Genomic DNA, 19,970 nt, shown 5'->3' with positions numbered 1-19,970 from the left:
GACTTTGCCCTCTTGGTTTCCATGAGGCTATTCTCCTGTTCTCTGATTATTCTTTGTTTCTTTTGAACTCTCCTCCTTCTTTCTTATTCCTCAAATTATTTCTCTTCTCCTTTTGCACTTCCTTTGGTCGTCCTCCTCCTCTCCCTCTTTTCTTTTTCCCCATTGATTCTCTCTTTTCGACTACAAGTTTAAGTCACATTTTTACACCATGGTACAAATGACTGACACTGTTCATAAGCCAGACACCTCTGATGAGAATGCCCATGTCACTGGCCTCAATGTCTTCTTTCTTGCTTATATAGTAACATGTAATAGAAGGCAGGTGAGTGAGAGTGGTTGTTACTGATATCACCTTGCATCAGTTTTAATTTCTGAAAAAGTGAATAATTTGCAAACTTCAGTACTTTAACGTTTCACTGATAGACTGCTGGAAACACACCTCACAGTTCATTGGAACATGTTAGTGTATCATGACAACTTGATTGGAAAAGGCTACTATGTTAGGGATTCAAATGATTTTGAATTAATTTAGATTTAATACTGGTGATCTTAAGAGCTACTTCCTAGAAAATTTTGAACCAAAAAAATTATTTCACCCCCAAAGACTTCTGAATTTACCTACCTATTTATCTTGCCAGTAAGTAAAATTCTTGTTCTATAAGCATACTGGATTAGAGGGGCCCTATTCTCAAATTCTTAGAATTGAGCTGTGAGAAAAATCATTTGGGGGGCTCTTAATGGTTTTAGGTATTAAAGAGTCCTGTATTACTGAGAACAGCTTCTAAGGGAACTAAGATATAGTTCAAGTATTAAAGAGATCCCTTCAAGGATAAGGTCCCTGAGAAAGTTTCTGGAACCTGGAAAGAATGAACTGAATGGAATAGCACACATTACCTTGGGGTGCTCTGATAAGTTACAGTATCTTGAAACTTTGATAGGAAAAGATTAGAGATTTATGTGAATCAGGGAAGCTTATATGAAACATCATATATCTTCTCACACTGGCTTTTAAGATAACTTTGAATTTCATGACTTTAGTGAACTTATTTGCAGGGCAGAAATAGAGACACTGACATAGAGAATAAACTTAAGGACACCGTGGGGGAAGAAGAGGGTGGGATGAATTGACAAGAGTAGCGCTGACATATACACACTATCAACTGTAAAATAGATAGCTAGTGGGAAGCTGCTGTATAGCACAGTGAGTTCAGCTTCATGCTCTGTGATGACCTAGAGGGTTGAGATGGCGGGTGGGTGTTGGGGGGAGGCTTTGGAAGGAGGGGATATATGTATACCTATAGCTGATTCATACTGTTGTACAGCAGAAACCAACACAACACTGTAAAGTAATTTAGTTCAGTTCAGTCACTTGGTTGTGTCCGACTCTTTGCAACTGCATGGACTGCAGCACGCCAGGCCTCCCTGTCCATCACCAACTCCCGGAGCCTACTCAAACTCATGTCTATCAAGTTAGTGATACCATCCAACCATCTCATTCTCTGTCATCCCCTTCTCCTCCTGCCTTCAATCTTTCCCAGCATCAGGGTCTTTTCCAATGAGTGAGTCCTTCGCATCAAGGTGGCCAAAGTATTGGAGCCTCAGCTTCAGCATCAGTCCTTCCAATGAATATTCAGAACTGATTCACTTTAGGGTGGACCGATTGGATCTCCCTGTAGTCCAAGGCACTCTCAAGAGTCTTCTCCAAAACCACAGTTCAAAAGCATCAGTTCTTCGGCACTCAGCTTTCTTTCTGGAAAATCCCATGGATGGAGGAGCCTGGTAGGCTGCAGTCCATGGGGTCACGAAGTCAGACACGACTGAGTGATTTCACTCTCAGTTTTCACTTTCATGCATTGGAGAAGGAAATGGCAACCCACTCCAGTGTTCTTGCCTGGAGAATCCCAGGGACGGGGGAGCCTGGTGGGCTGCCGCCTATGGGGTTGCACAGAGTCGGACACGACTGAAGCGACTTAGCAGCAGTAGCAGTAGCAGCTTTCTTTATGGTCCAACATGGTCTCTCACATCCATACATGACTACTGGAAAAACCATAGCTTTGGCTAGACGGACCTATGTTGGCAAAGTAGTGTCTCTGCTTTTTAATAGCTGTCTAGGTTAGCCATAACATTTCTTCCAAGGAACAAGCATCTTTTAATTTCATGCAGTCACCATTTGCAGTGATTCTGGAGCACAAGAAAATAAAGTCTCTCATTGTTTCCATTGTTTCCCCATCTATTTCCCATGAAGTGATGGGACCAGATACCATGATCTTTGTTTTTTGAATATTGAGTTTTAAGCCAACTTTTTCACTCTCCTCTTTCACTTTCATCAAGAGGCTCTTTGGTTCCTCCGCTTTCAGCCATAAGGGTGGTTTCATCTGCATATCTGAGGTTATTGAAATTCTCCCAGCAATCTTGATTCCAGCTTGTGCTTCATCCAGCCCAGCATTTCTCATGATATACTCTGCATTTAAGTTAAATAAGCAGGGTGACAATATACAGCCTTGACGTACTCCTTTTCCTATTTGGAACCAGTCCCTTGTTCCATGTTTGTTTCTGAGTTGCTTCTTGACCTGTATGCAGATTTCTCAGGAGGCAGGTAAGGTGGTCTGGTATTCCCATCTCTTTCAGAATTTTCCACAGTTTATTGTGATCCACAGAGTCAAAAGCTTTAGAATGAATGAAGCAGAAGTAGATGTTTTTCTGGAATTCTCTTCCTTTTTCTATGATCCAACATATGTTGGCAATTTGAGCTGTGGTTCCACTGCCTTTTCTAAATCCAGCTTGAACATCTTCAAGTTCTTGGTTCATGTACTGTTGAGGCCTAGCTTAGAGAATTATGAGTTTTATTTTGCTAGTGTGTGAGATGAGTGCAGTTGTGTGGTAGTTTGAACATTCTTTGGCATTGCCTTTCTTTGGGATTTGAATGAAAACTGACCTTTTCCAGTCCTGTGACCACTGCTGAGTTTTCCAAATTTGCTGGCATATAGAGTGCAGCACTTTTACAGCATCATCTTTTAGAATTTGAAATAGCTCACCTGGAATTCCATCACCTCCACTGGCTTTATTTGCAGTGATGCTTCCTAAGGCCCACTTGACTTCGCATTTCAGGATGTCTGGCTCTAGGTGACTGATCACATCATTGTGGTTACCTGGGTCATGAAGATCTTTTTTGTAAAGTTCTTTTGTGTATTGTTGCCACCTCTTCTTAATATCTTCTGCTTCTGTTAGGTCCATACCATCTCTGTCCTTTATTGTGCCCATCTTTGCATGAAATGTTCCCTTGGTACCTTATCTTCCAATTAAAAATACAATCAGTGGAGGGATGATGTTCTCTAGAGATTTATAGCAAGCATGTACTTTTATTTTTATAATGATTTGAAGTAAATACCCCGGTCACAGTGAACTATTAAATCTGCTTTGCCTTTAATAATTAAGGCTCTAAAGGTCAAAATCTAACTTAAAAATTTACATTGACCCAATGCATATTTATTATTACCTTTTCCCCCTATAGCTATCCCTATCTACTTCTATTTTTAGCTTATTTCAGTAGAAAACCCATCAGTTTATCTCGGCAACATTAGATTAACAGCTTTTTAAAAATTGAAGTGTAGTTGATTTACAATGTTGTGCTAATCTGCTGTACAGCAAAGGGACTGTTTTACCGACATATGCATTCTTTTTAAAAATATTCTCTTCCATTATAGTTTATCCCAGGAGGTTGGTTATAGTTCCCTGTGTAATAGGTAGGACCTTGTTGTTTCTCCAGTAGATTAGAAGCTTTTTCAAAGGTGAGAACCACGCCTTCTACTTTTATTTGAGTACTTTGTACACAATTGATAGGTGGTAAATTTTTTAAAGTTTTATTCCATCAGTAAGTAAAACATTTATAGGAAATATAGATTTCTTTGAAAGAAAACTCTTATTATCCTGTTAAACAGAGATAATTACTATCAGCAGTTTAGTGTGACCCAAAGGGCAGCAAACATTTTCTGTAAACAGACAAATAGTAAATATTTGAGGAGTCATGGGCCTTGAGATCTCTGTTTCAAGTGCTCAACTCTGCTGTTGTGGTGTGAAAGCAGATATAGGCAATAGAAGATAAGACTATCATAGTAAATGTGTGTGGCTGTGTTCCAGTCAAACTTTATTTACAGAAACAGGCTGGCTGGATTTGGCCTGCAGGCTATAGTTTGCTGACTTCTGTATACACCATCCTTTAAGTCCATATGTAATATGTAAGGTAATATATGTGTAATATATAACATATATGTGTGCTTAATCATTCAGTCGTATCTGACTCTCTACTCCCCATGAACTGTAGCCCACCAGGCTCCTCTGTCCATGAAATTCTCCAGGCAAGAATACTAGAGTGGGTTGCCATTCCCTTCTCCGGGAACCTTTCTTGCCCAGGGATGGATCCTGCCTCCCCTGTATCTCCTACGTTGGCAGGTGGATTCTTTACCACTAGGGCCAACTGGGAAGCCCATAACATATATATACTGGTTTTTAAAAATGACATCCTAAGGGAGGGGAATTTGGGGGAGAATGGATACATGTATATGTTTCGCTGAATCTCTGCTGTTCCCCTGAAACTATCTTAACACTGTTAATCAGATATACCCCAATACAAAAGAAAAAGTGAAAAAGAAATTACATCCTAAGGGTATTACTTGGAGAAGGCAATGGCAACCCACTCCAGTACTCTTGCCTGGAAAATCCCATGGAAAGAGGAGCCTGGTAGGCTTCAGTCCATGGGGTCACTAACAGTTAGACACAACTGAGCGACTTCACTTTCAGTTTTCACTTTCATGCATTGGAGAAGGAAATGGCAACCCACTCCAGTGTTCTTGCCTGGAGAATCCCAGGGACAGGGGAGCCTGGTGGGCTGCCATCTATGGGGTCGCACAGAGTCGGACACGACTGAAGCGACTTAGCAGCAGCAGCAGCAGCAGCAGCAGCAGCAGCAAGGATATTACTAAATATCCTTTCAAATCTTGAAGCCTCTGGGGATTGTCTGTCCCAGAGCATGATATTTAATTGCTCCAAAGGGGGCAAATACTGATTCTTTAGGGTGGCAAAAGCAAAAACAGAGCTTCTCAGCTTTTACAATGGTTTGTGACCCTCCAAATATCAGCTCTACCAACAATATCTTATTCTTTAGCATTTAATTTGGGGGAGATGAGGGTTACGTATAAAATGTATTAAATGTCTTCTTAGGAAAATAATAATGAAAAATATAGAGAAACACTGCTATATGAACCTTTGTCTTTGATTAGGATATTTTCAACCCTATAGTTGGCAAATAACTGACAAATTGTTGCAAACACAGCTAATTTTTCTCTGTAGACTCGCAAATGACTTCTGTACAATGGAGAAGACCACTCTCACCCCCACTACCCATCACTTTGGAAAAAGCCAGTTTTGTGTCTATTTATAAATTTATTTCCATGTTCATTCACCATGTGTAAATGTGTGGTTCTCTAATTTCTCCACTGCATTGGTTGAAACACTTGGCTAGTGTCCTTATTCAATAATAATAAGTTAAATAAAGTGAAAGTGAAGTCACTCAGTCATGTCTGACTCTGCGACCCCATGGACTGTAGCCTATCAGGCTGCTCCATCCATGGCATTTTCCAGGCAAGAGTGCTGGAGTGGATTGCCATTTCCTTCTCCAGGGGATCTTCCCGACCCAGGAATCAAACCCAGGTCTCCTGCATTTCAGGCAGACGCTTTACCATCTGAGCCACCAGGGAAGCCCCCAAACCTTTGACAAATGTATATTTTATCTTATGAGAGTCATAGTGTCACCTTTTCAAAAAAATACAATTAACAATTTCCATCGGTTTGTCACAATTCTTTTTTACTTAATGATATATCAAATATCTTCCCATGTCATTATATGCATTAAAGATTATAAATATTCCATTAAATGAACATATTCTTAAAATGATCTTGTATTGTTGGAAAACAATGAATAGTCATTTTGTGAACAAGGATAGATTCCTCTCTTGAAAACCCTCGGAATATGGAAAGTCATGAAGTGTGTCAAAAGTCTCTTACTTAATTTTTTTGGCGTACAGCTTGTTTGCTTTCAGTTCCACGTTGACTTTTTCGAGGACATGGGCCAGTGGACATAAAGGCCAAGCTATTTTCACAGCTCTGTTTGTTGACAGAAGGTTGCATGGGTCACTCCTATGAGTCTAAGATCATTTGGGGGAAAGTGCTGTGCCCTGGCCTTGTTAGAGGTCCACACGGGTTGCAGGACTCCAAGTACACTGCCATGCTTTACTTGGCTTAAAGTACCTGGTCGAGAATCCGGTTTGGCTTGCAATTTATTTCAGGAACATGGAAAGGCCACTGTTTTTCTGGGCTTTACCTTACATTGCCAGCTCCTAAACTCTTTACCCTCTTACTGCACAGACCCTAATTTCTAGCTCCTACAAAAATGTTCTGTATTCTTTTAAAAGTTCAGTATTTAAGTCAAAATTGTAGAAATGGACCTCTTCCAATTATTTATCCTGTTTAACTCTTATTTAAGCTTGCCTCCCTCCAACCCTCCCTCTCACTCTCTCCTTCAGCTTTTCTCCCTCTTTACAATTGCCAAGTGAATGGGCAGCAATTCTCAGAATAACAGTTTTAGCTTCCTTTCAGGAAACCAAATAAATGTTCCATACACAGAGGGGAAGGCAAAAGATAAAGTCATTTTTATGAAGTAGGTACTAGTTATAGGACCCGCGTCGTGAGATAGAAGTCACCTTACCCAATATCCTATAAAACAAGCCACTCTTACACATCTGCATTGGTGGAATAATTAACCTATTAATATTGTTTTCTCATTGTTAGGGAAAAAACCCATAAAATGTAGCACTTTCAAGATCAACCAGCACTTTATAAAATGATGCCAAATTACAACCAGAGGCAAGAAAGATAATCTCTGATTTTTAAACTGAAGATCTATGATTTTAAAACTCCTAAATTTTGACTTTTGGTAAAATCTACTTCACATTTTGGGATGCAATCCTTTGGTAAATGTCTGCAATTTTTTTCAGTAATCTCTCCGCCTACAATAGCATCTAAATTAAGCACTTACTTTTAAAATATGATAATGACTTTCTCTTTATTATATAATTGCATCTCAAAAATTAATAACAGAATGGCAATTACAATTTAAAAATAAGCAAAAATCTAACTACCCTAAAGTCAAAATGCATATTACAAGCATACTCAACCTCACTAACAAAACAATTGCCAGTAAAAATGTGTGTGTGTTTTAACATCTTAATCATTTTTAGGTGTACAGTTCAGTGGCATAAAATGCCTTCACATTGTTGTGCAGCCACTGACGTGTCTATCTCCAGAAATTTTCATCCTCTCTTCGGCCCCTGGTAATCACCATTCTACCTCCCGTCTCTATAAATTTGACTGCTCTAAGTAATTCATATGAATGAAATCATATAATATTTGTCCTTTTGCAATTGGCATGTTTTAATTAGCATCATGTTCTTAAGATTCATCTATGTGGTAGCATGTGTCAGAATTTCTTTCCTTTTAAAGACTGAATACTATTCCATTGTGTATATATATTCTACATTTTGGTTATTTATTCATCTGTTGATGAACATGAGTTACTTCTACATTTTGGCTATTGTGAATAATACTGCTATGAACATGAGTATACAAAACCCTAGTCAAGTTGCTGCTTTCAATTATTTTGAATATATACCTCAAACTAGAATTGCTGGATCATATCACTTCTACTTCTGTTTATTTTTGATGAATTGCTCTGCTGTTATCTATACTGGCTGCACCATTTTACTTAATTCTCACTTAGAGCACAGTGGGTTCCAATTTCTATACTCCTTTGCCAACACTTGTTATTTTCTTTATTTTTGGACAGTAGCCTCTTAGTGGAGGTAAGATGGTATCTCAATGTGGTTTTAATTTGCTTTTCCTTAATAACTAATGATGTTGAGCATCTTTCCGTGAACTTATTGGGCATTTGTATGCCTTCTTTATGGTCAAGTCATTGGTTATACTTAAAGCAGATTGCTTGTCTTTTTGTTGTTGCTTTTAAACACTTGTATTTGTATGTATATGTGGAAGACTAAGTTCAAAGAACTGAATTTTTTCCACCCAATATCCAAATAAATCCTTGGGATAGGTTAGAGAATTACCCAGCTGATGATTGGGAAAATTCCCTTGAAAATACAAAAATAATACATGTTGTTTGTTTGAAGATAAGATTCATTTATTTCCAGTGAGATCACCCCTCTATAAAATTCATCTGTCATCAACCAAAAGATCATCCACTTAAAAATATGTAGGCTAATTTATAACTAACTTTTATGAATATGAGTAGGTAATAGTTGACTGTAATAATTCTGTAATGCATCAGGGAAGCATTACCAGGTTTCAAAATGAAAGGTTAGTCCTTGAATGGTAAAGAGATGAGATTAGATCTCTGTTTCAGTTTAAATGTCAGCAAAGAGTCTTTCTGAGGATGGTTTGTTGGAGTCCCAGCAAAGAATGCTGAAAGTGCCAGCTTCTTCAGTTCAGTTCAGTTGCTCAGTTATGTCCGACTCTTTGTGACCCATGAATCGCAGCACGCCAGGCCTCTGTCCATCACCAACTCCCGGAGTTCACTCAGACTCACGTCCATCGAGTCAGTGATGCCATCCAGCCATCTCATCCTCTGTTGTCCCCTTCTCCTCCTGCCCTCAATCCCTCCCAGCATCAGAGTCTTTTCCAATGAGTCAACTCTTCTCATGAGGTGGCCAAAGTACTGGAGTTTCAGCTTTAGCATCATTCCTTCCAAAGAAATCCCAGGACTGATCTCCTTCAGAGTGGCCTGGTTGGATCTCCTTGCAGTCCAAGGGACTCTCAAGAGTTTTCTCCAACACCACAGTTCAAAAGCATCAATTCTTCGGCGCTCAGCTTTCTTCACAGTCCAACTCTCACATCCATACATGACCACTGGAAAAACCATAGCCTTGACTAGATGGACCTTAGTCGGCAAAGTAATGTCTCTGCTTTTGAATATGCTATCTAGGTTGGTCATAACTTTTCTTCCAAGGAGTAAGCGTCTTTTAATTTCATGGCTGCAGCCACCATCTGCAGTGATTTTGGAGCCCCCCAAAATAAAGTCTGACACTGTTTCCACTGTTTCCCCATCTATTTCCCATGAAGTGATGGGACCGGATGCCATGATCTTCGTTTTCTGAATGTTGAGCTTTATGCCAACTTTTTCACTCTCCTCTTTCACTTTCATCAAGAGGCTTTTTAGTTCTTCTTCACTTTCTGCTATAAGGGTGGTGTCATCTGCCTATCTGAGGTTATTGATATTTCTCCCGGCAATCTAGATTCCAGCTTGTGCTTCATCCAGCCCAGCGTTTCTCATGATGTACTCTGCATAGAAGTTAAATAAGCAGGGTGACAATATACAGCCTTGACATATTCCTTTTCCTATTTGGAACCAGTCTGTTGTTTCATGTCCAGTTCTAACTGTTGCTTCCTGACCTGTATATAGGTTTCTCAAGAGGCAGGTAAGGTGGTCTGGTATTCCCATCTCTTTCAGAATTTTCTACAGTATATTGTGATCCACAAAGTCAAAGGCTTTGTCATAGTCAATAAAGCAGAAATAGATGTTTTTCTGGAACTAAGTTGTAGGAAATAAGGTTGAGAATGGGGCCCTAGAAGTCTGAGCAGGCTTCAAGGTGACCCTAGAAGCCAAACAGTTTGGCTTCAAGCACAGGAGCTTAACTCACTGCTTTAAATCAAAGCTCCTTTCCATCATTCAAAGTCCACTGCATTCTGGTCTCACCTTACTCACCCAACCTAATTTCTCATTTTCTTTCCAACACATTCTCCCCAGTCAGACTAGCCTGCTCTTTATTCCAAGCACGCATGGTATTCCTTTGGTAGGTATTTATCTTGGGACATGAGGTATGCAAATAATATGACTTTTCTAACAACTTAACTTCCATTTCAAGCCTTTTTTCTGGTGAGTTATCAAACTCGTTTTCAGTAAAATCAAAGTTTTCTTATATAAAAAGGGATTTAAGGTGAAACAAGGTATCAAATAGGTAGTCCATATTTCCTTGAAGTCCTCTGTCCAGTATTTCCTCACTTCTCTCCTTCCTCAGCCTGGAGAATAATAATCTAGCATCCTAATTCTTTCCTCCATGGCTTGAGTCCTTTGTCCTCTCTTAAGAGCCCGAACTTCTTAAACAATGTATTTATTTGACTGTGCCAGGTCTTAGTTGCAGCATGCAATATCTTTAATCTTCATTGCGGCATGCAGGACTCTCAGCTGAGGCATGTAGGATCTACATCCCTGACCAGGGATTGAACCTGGGCCTTTGCACTGGGAACGCAGTCTTAGCTACTGGACCCAGGGAAGAATCTGAACTTTTAAAAGTCAAAAAACCGCAAGGAAGCTCCTTTCTCTTTGTCACTGCCTACTTTTCCCAAGGCAAGACATACAGAACAGCCCTGTTCTCTGAATGAGGGAAAAGGGGAAGTGAGTAGAAGAGAATGAAACACTGGGGGAAAAATAATCAGTTCATACGCAACAATTTATCTCACCAACTTCAACACTTTTACTTTGTTCAGGTTGTTCTGGGCTTAGAACATTCTTCCTCCTCTTTCCTTTATGACTCCTCTTGTAATTTGTCACATAAGTTAACCATGAATGTCTTATACTTGCTGTAGGATTGAAAGAAAATTCACTTAATTCAAGCCGTCATATCAGGTTAGAGTTATAAGGTATCCAAATGTTTATTTAACTCAGTAGTTCTCAGTGTGAGTCTCCCAATCAGCAGTATCAAATAGGAAGTTGTTAAAAATGCTAATTCTCAGGTCTCTTTCTAGATCTCCTGAATCAAACTCTGAGTTCAGGTCCTGAATCTCCATTTTAAGTCACCCAGGGGATTTGGTTACTCTGGTTTGAGAAGCACTGGTTTAACCAGTGTTAGTCAGTGGAAGGATATGGTAGCTAATAGAAGTGATTTCAATATTTGAATGTCTATTGAATGTATTTGAATATCTCTAAGTAATGAGGCACTCATAACTTGCAGAGCATGTTTGGAAAACTGATTTATATTGGTCTGAAATCTAAATCTGACAACTTCTACTCATCACTCATATTTACCTTCCTGGATTATGGGGGAGAAATCAGATTTCCCTTCCATGTGACAATCTTTAAAATATCTCAGTATTACTATCATTTGCCTCTCTCTGCTCTTTATCCAGCCTAAAGTGGCTTGACTTTTGAGTCCCTTTACTGTCTTGTTTGGGTTTCCCTGGTGGCTCATATTTTTAAAGAATCTGCCTGCAATGCAGGGGACCCGAGTTCAGTCCCACTATTCTTGCCTGGAGAATTCCAGGACAGAAGAGCCTGGCAGGCTACAGTCCATGGGGTCACAAAGAGTCAGGCACAACTAAGTGACTAACACTACTACTGCTACTGTCTTGCTTGCACACGGCTGAACACAAATCTATTTATTTGTAGTTCTCTTTAATGAGCTCTGCTGTGGTTCAAGGACAATCAAACTAAAGTACAAATTCTTGCTTCTAGGTACTATATATACTCCCATTAATGTTGGCTAATCTGGCCTTAGCTGCTGTTTTGGTGGCTACATTGCTAATTCATACAAAGCATATTATTAACTGAAATTCTTTGTTGTTTTTCATCCCTATCTTGGCTTTTTCTTTTTAACAGATGCTAGTGGAGAAGGCGATGGCACCCCACTCCAGTACTCTCGCCTCGAAAATCCCATGGAAAGAGGAGCCTGGTGGGCTGCAGTCCGTGGGGTCGCTAAGAGTCAGACACAACTGAGCGACTTCACTTTCACTTTTCACTTTCATGCACTGGAGAAGGAAATGGCAACCCACTCCAGTGTTCTTGCCTGGAGAATCCCAGGGACAGGGGAGCCTGGTGGGCTGCCATCTATGGGGTCACACAGAGTTGGACACGACTGAAGCGACTTAGCAGCAGTAGCAGCAGCAGCAGTAGTATATTATTGAAGAAGGAAATGGCAACCCACTCCAGTGTTCTTGCCTGGAGAATCCCAGGGACGGGGGAGCCTGGTGGGCTGCCATCTATGGGGTCACACACAGTCGGACACGACTGAAGCGACTTAGCAGCAGCAGCAGCAGCAGCAGTATATCTCTTTTTTATACCTTTAGGCTCAGTTCCTTGGATGCATGTGTGTGTGTAACTATGTCTATTATTGTTTCCTGATTAGTTCTTCGACTATCTGATTAATGACATAATTCACTCTCTTGGCAATGCATACCTCTTGTCCCTTGAAGTAGGTCCCAGATGGCATAATGAGTACTCAATAAATAATTTAAAAATATTTTATTGACGTATTGACAGATATTTTCAGTGAAAAAATTTTCAGTGCAGGATCTACAAGTTGTTACTTAATATAAAGTAAAAACACCACTGTCTTTAGTTGCAAACATCCAGAATTATATATGCTGCTTTTCAAAGTTTTCCCATTGGTTGGTTATATCCTCCAGTGTATACTTTGAAAGTCTATATTCTTTCAAATTATATCCAAGGATCAATTATAACCTCACTCTATATTCTTTCAAAATAAATTTGTGGTTTCTTCTTTTAGAATTACTTCCAGAAACTACTTTATGAATCACAGAAAATAAACTCTTTCATCTTATAATGGTGGCAACTATTTATATTTAAAATGAAAGTTGGAATTCTTCATGTTGATACCCCTCTGAACCCCTAGGAATATATATTTTTTAATGGCTTTTGGTTGTATATACATATGCTCTCATGGAAGGACCAAAGGTAGTTCTTGGCAGAAATTTCAATAAAGACTTTTTGAAAAGGTTTCCAACAATGGAAATGTCCTTGGGAGCTGCAGATAACACATAATTGGACATATATGTTTGTGTGCTTGCTTCTTATGGTGACTTTGCCTCACATATTTGTTGTGTCAAATATCCCCACCCTAATAGAAGGAACCACAAAAAGAGATTTGACCTCATAAAACAGCCCAAACATTTGTAGATCAAAGTAGTGACACTCCTTAAAATATTAGTAGGTAAACTATATGCAGTAAATATTATAAAATGTACTCAAATAGACAAGATTAACAATTGAACGATTAAATGAGAAAAGCATGAGTTTATTTATTCATCAAAATGTATAGAGCTCCTTATATATATGTGTGGGAAGAACAAATATATATTAGACTCCTGGAATACGCCAGTCATTTTATGTGGACTCCCCATAAAGTAGAACTGATTATCCCATTTTACAGTCGAAAACACTGACCTGAGAGGAGAAGGTGTCCTAGGTCACAGTGACAGTCAAGTAAGTAAAAAAATAGATACTTGAACCCAGGCCTTTCAGGCTCCAAACCTTGTTCTCTTTCTATCTACTATATTATGCAAGGAATATTACAAACCAAAAGATAGTTTCTGTACCCAAGGAGGTCAGGGTACTTTATAGAAAAATAAGTAAATATGGATTTAAAAAATTCTCTGTACAAATCAAAGAAAGCTGAGTTAAAATAAAAATTGAGTTAACTGAATAAAAAATAATTTTAAAATGGCAATGTTTCCTTTTGACAAGAACTGAATAAAATCAAGCCTTTTCCTGCCAATTGGTTAAGTTTTATTTTGAAATTAGCAATACGGATCAAGAACCATAAAAATATTTATATCCTCTTTTATTACCCTTTATCATAAATCCATTTCTGGAGCTTTAGTCTAAGACAGTATTATAAATGTTGTAAAGTGGCATAAAGGTATTACTAGCTGAGTTGGAAAAAAACACCCCTGTATACATGTCAGCCCTGCTGCTTTGCATGGAACATATAGCTAGTGAGAGCCCACTGTGTGGCACAGGGAACTCGGCTCAGTGCCTGTGGTGACTTAGATGGAAGGGAAACCCACAGCGACGGGGTACATGTGTACATGTGGCTGATTCGCTTCACTGTACAGCAGCAACTAACACAACATTGTGAAGCAACTATACTCCAATAAATTAAAAAAAAATTCTACTTCCCCTTTACTCTCACACCACTGCCATACTGCCATACTTCTGACAGCTGGTGTGTGGGTTTTCCACACAGCAGTTCCCCATGACACCAACTGGGTGGCCCACAATTCCATTTAATTCTGACACCGTCTACTCAGAGTTAACATCAGATCCCACAAGTTAAAGGCTCAGTCCCACAAGATTGCCCCAACTTCAGAGGCCCATCGCAAGCTCCAGGTTGTCACTTGGACTCTTCACCAATTATCTATAAATCAGGGTTCCCATGACCCTCTTCTCTTGGGTTTGATCAGTTGCTAGTATGGCTCACAGAACTCAGGGAAACACATTTATTGATTTATTGATTGAAATATTTTATAATTCAGGCTCTGAGTGAAAGGCCAGATGAAGAGCTCGAAAGGAAAGAACATGGAATGCTGCTGAGGTCAGGAGCCTCTGTCCCCATGGAGTTGAGATGTGCCACCCTTCCAGCATGTAGATATATTCACTGATCCAGAAGCTCTCTGAACTCCACACTTTGGAGCTTTTCATGGAGGCTTCATCACCTCAGTGTGAAAGATCATTAAGTCTATCTCCAGCCCCTCTCCATTGCCTGGAGAAGAGGGAGCTGGTGCTGAAAGTTCCAACCTTCTAATCATGACTTGATCTTTTTAGTGATCAGCCTCCATTCTGTAGCTACCCAGGAACCCACCAAATGTTGTCTCAATAGAACAAAAGACACTCCTGTCACCCAGGAAATTCCAGGCAATTTATGAGCTTTGTCGGGAATCAGGGACAAAGGCCAAATATTAGAGTACCAAGATTCTTTTAGTGCTCATATCACTTAGGACATTACAAGGGTTTGCAGAGTTCTGTGCCAAAAATTGGGGTCAGCGACCATTATAAGTATTTTTTTCTGTTTTACATTACCAGCAGTAATTTAAAAAATAGGAAAAAACTGCAACTACTTTATATACCTAATTTATTGCCTAAATGGTTGGGTTAAAATAAACAATTTGGTCTGTTTGTGGAATGTTTTGCAACCATTAAAATAATGGTTATAAAGACTATGTAGCGTTGTAAAAACAGGTTGTATTAATAAATAACCATATGTGGGTCTAAAATATATCAAATACTTATGATTCATGTTATACAAAAGATATAGGATAAAAATGAAGAAAATATATGAAATACTATGTATTGCAGTAGAACAGTTTAGTTTTTTTTTTAATAAATCTTTTATTAATTTTGTGATGAAGGCAAAAGAAATCTCCACATTCTCCTGGTATTGTTTGCTGTTACTAGACATATCACATTCCTTTTTTTTTTTTTTTTTTTAACTCACGCTTTCATTCCAATAGAACTAAGTTTTTGGAAACCTGCTTTGTTTATTAAATTGCAATCAAATAATTCTAGCTCAATCTCCTGTAGTTCTAGTAAGGCAAAAATGACACATTTGACACAGTAGTGTAACTTAAGTGTCACAACTTCTCCATTCATTTTGAATCTGTACAGTTAAAATTTGGAAGACATTATGGCTCCTAGGATTAGTGGTTGAGATTGGGGATGCAAGGTCAGCCTCTTGGCTTCCAAGGAAAGTACTTCCTTTCATTGTGCCCTGAATGTGTCTACACTGTGAGATGGAGAATAGGATTAGAGAGTTGCTATTGAGATGTGAATTCTCCTTGGCTCTGGCAAGGCTGTTGGGACTATTTTTGAGAGAAATATTTTGAAAGATGAATGGTTCCTTAGCTCTGCTGGGGCCTCAGCTTGGAACTTGGTGACTCTGGCTATCACAGCAAGGGGGAATCTGAGCCAGGACAGATAGCTGGACAAGAGTTGGAGCCCACATCAGTTGTGGGCCGGCAAGAGTCCAAGCCCTAGGGAAGGAATAAATGGGTTGAGGGGTGAGTAGGGGATTGGGTACTTGGGATAGTATAGGGAGGAACTGGGAACAAAGGCAAGCCACGGTGGAGTTTCACACAGAGATGGAGCTGGCTCAAAGCAAGAGTCAGTGCTAATGGGAACAAAGGGCAGACACAGGCTTGAACATTAAGCCTTATCAGAAAAAGCAAAGGGAAGAGACAGGAGCCAGGGATGAAGCTGGGCTGAAGCCCAAAGGAAGTCTGGTGTTGTAAACGGAAGCAAGGAAAGGCTGGAGTTCTGGGAGAGACCTGGGCTTCCCTTGTGGCTCAGTTGGTAAAGAACCCATCTGTAATGCAGAAGACCTGTGTTCTATCCCTGGGTTGGGAAGATCCCCTGGAGAAGGGAATGGCTACCCAGCATTCTGGCCTGGAGAATTCCATGGACCGTATAGTCCATGGGGTTGCAGAGTCAGACATGACTGAGCGACTTTCGCCTTCACCTCTTTCTGACTCCAGCTGCCTGTTATAATGGCTCCTATGTTCCAAGTGCAGAGAATTCAATGTTCAGAGTGCCCCAAAGGAAACTCAACAGCTTATGACCAAATGCCATACAGATTTCTGGATGAGGTTTCTCAACCAGCATCTTCCTTAAGACACCACCACTGCTCCAGTGTCTATAGTCTAGATTGAAAAGAACGTTTGACTGCAGAGAAGCCCTTTCTCTTGAGAACTGTGGCTTACTGAGGAAACCAGATCTCCGTCGTAACTGCCCAGATAAGCAATACAGAGTTCAAGTATTTCTAATGCTATTGGTAAGCATTTGTCATTTCAAACTATCAGGGATAGATTCTCTGATTTTTACTGATGATTTTTAACCTTGGAGGATGTGTGTGCACAGACGCACATCTCATTCCTCATTTAGATATTTACAACATATATACTGTTGACCTTTGAACAATGTGTTGGTTAGGAATGCCAACCCTCCACACGACTGAAAATTCACATACAACTTTAATGTCAGCCATCTGTATCTGCGGTCAGAAGCTGCGTATTCAACCAACCAGCAATCATGTAGTTCTGTAGTACGTGTTATTGAAAAACATCTGCATGTAAGTGGACCATGTCATTCAAACCCATGTTGCTCGAGGGTAAATTGTTTGTGTATACATTTGTATAAATACATATATATTTATATATCTGTATCTACATATATGTATATACACACTTACATGTATATTACCTTTTTTCAATTTGAAAGTATGTTTTTATTGAAATATATTTGACAGATAACGTTGTGCAGATTTAAGGTATACTGCATGTTGATATGATATTTGGTATATTCTCACATGATTGCCATTGTAGAGATAGATAGCTTCTCTATCATGTCACATAATTATCATTTCTTGTTTATTGTAGGAATAATTAAAATTTAGTTTCTTAGTGAGTTTGATTATAATCCAATAATGTCTATATTCACTATGCTCTGCATTAGATCTCTGTGACTTATTTATCTACTAATTGCAAGTTTATACCCTTGAACAACATCTCTCCTTTTCCCTCCACCCCCTAGCCCCTGGCAACAGCCATTCTATTCTCTTTTTCTGTAAGTTTGGCTTTTCTACATTCCACATATAAGTGATACTGCACAATTTTCGTCTTTCTCTAACTTTTCTTGCTTAGCATAATGTTCTCAAGTTCTGTCTGTGTTGTTGCAAAAAGTAGGATTTCCTTCTTCCTCATGACAAGAGTCTACCTATCTGTCTCAAATCTTCTTTAACCATTTTTCTATCTTTTTTTCTTAAAATTTTCTTATAAAATATGGTGGCTTTGAATTGAAGTCACCTTGATAATTTTTTGTATTCCATACGTGTCTTTCAACTTTTCACTAGATTCAATATAGACTAGAACATGGCGTATCTTGTGGAAAGTTTTCATGGACTCTGCCGTTCCGTGGTCTCACCGATATTGGACTGAATTGTTTGTGGGAGCACAAAGCAAAGTGTCTTAACAATGCAGGCAACAAACAGCCCAGTTTCTCCTGTAGCCCATAGATGCTGGCAAGTGTGGCCCATTACATGTGACTTTCTTGACCTTCTGTTCTAAGTCCTCTCTGCCACTAAGCAGTCACTGACTGAGTCTTGATAAAAACTTTCTTTGACCAAACCCTGGTTAGGCTTTTAAGTCCTTGAGACCTTGACCTTGTGGTTTCTGTCTGTTTGGGGCCAGCATCACCCAGCTATAGCAAGAATCTTTCTAAATTGGTTTAAAGAGAACCTTCCACCCTTGATATCTGAGAAAATTCCACATCTCCCAGCATTTCTCAAGTAATATCTGATCACCCTGGTCTGCCGTCAGCAAGAATTCTGTCAAGTCAGTTTACACAGAAATCCTCCCTTGGGACTTTCCTATTGGTCCAGTGGCTAAGGCTCTGTGCTCCCAAGGCAGGGGGCCTGGGTTCAATCCCTGGTCAGGGAACTATATCCCACATGCCACAACCTGATACAGCCAAATAAGTAAATAAAAATAAATATTAAAAAGAAATCCCCCCTTTCCCCTGTAAATAATATAAGTAATCCCCTTGTAATTTTCCATCCACTGACCTCCACCCTTGACTATAAATCCCCACTTGTGCATGCTGCTTTTGAAACTGAGCCCAGTTCCATACTGAGATCTCTTTTCCTCTGTTGTAACTTTCTGATTAAAACATATTTTTACCACTTCAGCTACCATCTAGCTCTGACTTTAACAGTCTCAGCTTTAAAACTTTCTGCCACAGTTGCCTTTTGAGCCATTTGCCTTACATTTCATTGGTGCAGAGTTCTGTAAATTAAGATGATTTAGGCATGAGTTGCAGAATCATAGACCTGTTTTGAATCCCAGCCCTTTCATCTGCTAGCTGAGTGGCATTTTTGAGAATACTTTATCCATTGTACCTCAATTTTCTTATTTTAAAAATGGGCATAAATGGAGAAACAGACATAGAGAATAGACTTATGGGGAGAGGGGAGGAGAGGGTGAGATGTATGGAGAGTAACATAGAAACTTACATTACCATATGTAAAATAGATAGCCAACGGGAATTTGGGAGGGAAGTTCAAATGGAGGGAATCTATATATACCTATGGCTGACTCATGTTAAGGTTTGACAGAAAACAACAGAATTTTGTAAAGCAATTAACCTTCAATTAAAAAATGAATTTAAAAAAATGGGCATAACCATACAGATATACTAAGATTATGAGGAATAAATGAAGTAACACTTGCATAAGTGCTTAGGGCAGAATAGTACCATAATAAATGATATTATTATCATTTTGGCAGGGTTGCACAATGAGAAGAAATGTGGAAATATTTTATAGTGAGAAAACTGGTATTTAAAAGTATATTTCTTTTTTTATATATTCTTTTTCATTATGGTTTGTTATAAGATATTGAATATAGTTCCCTGTGCTAAACAATGGGGCCTTATTTTTTTAATCTAATCTATATATAATAGTTTGCATCTTATAGTCCCCCCAAAGGTATGTTTTTGGTGTTGGAGATATCAAATCAGCTTGGATCAGACCTTTTTCTAGAAAGAACTAGTTAATGGCTTTTCTCAGAATCATGGATGTGTAGTAACAAGCTTACTTGTTTATGGAGCAATATGAAAAATACTTAAATCATAATCAAGAAAAATATTATGGCATTAAGTATACAATATGATCAAATACTTATAATTCATATTATAAGAAAGGTATAGTATAAAGTTGAAGCAAATACATGAAATGCAGATGTGTGATGGTGGTAGAATAGTATTTTATCTGGCTAGACCATTGTCTGGCCAACCCCTCTCTATGCTCTTGGTAGATAGGGGTTGCTGGTTGGTGTATGTAGGGTGGGAAGAGGGAAGATATATTTACATGAGGTGCCAAGGAACTTTTAAAAATCAAAGGGATTGAGATCCTTAACTCTTCTCTTTTGAGGTTCAATATTGTTAGAACATCTCTGACCTCATAGACTAAGGTGTTTCTGGTTGAAGGTCCTGACCAGGAAAGGAGACCAGGTTTCTCCCACCCAGGAAGGAAGTCACTAAGAAGAAGGGAGGGTTTAGGCTT

This window comes from Oryx dammah, unplaced genomic scaffold (assembly GCF_014754425.2).
Source record: "Oryx dammah isolate SB20612 unplaced genomic scaffold, SCBI_Odam_1.1 HiC_scaffold_21, whole genome shotgun sequence".
Taxonomy (NCBI): domain Eukaryota; kingdom Metazoa; phylum Chordata; class Mammalia; order Artiodactyla; family Bovidae; genus Oryx; species Oryx dammah.
Note: the sequence above shows the minus strand (reverse complement) of the source record.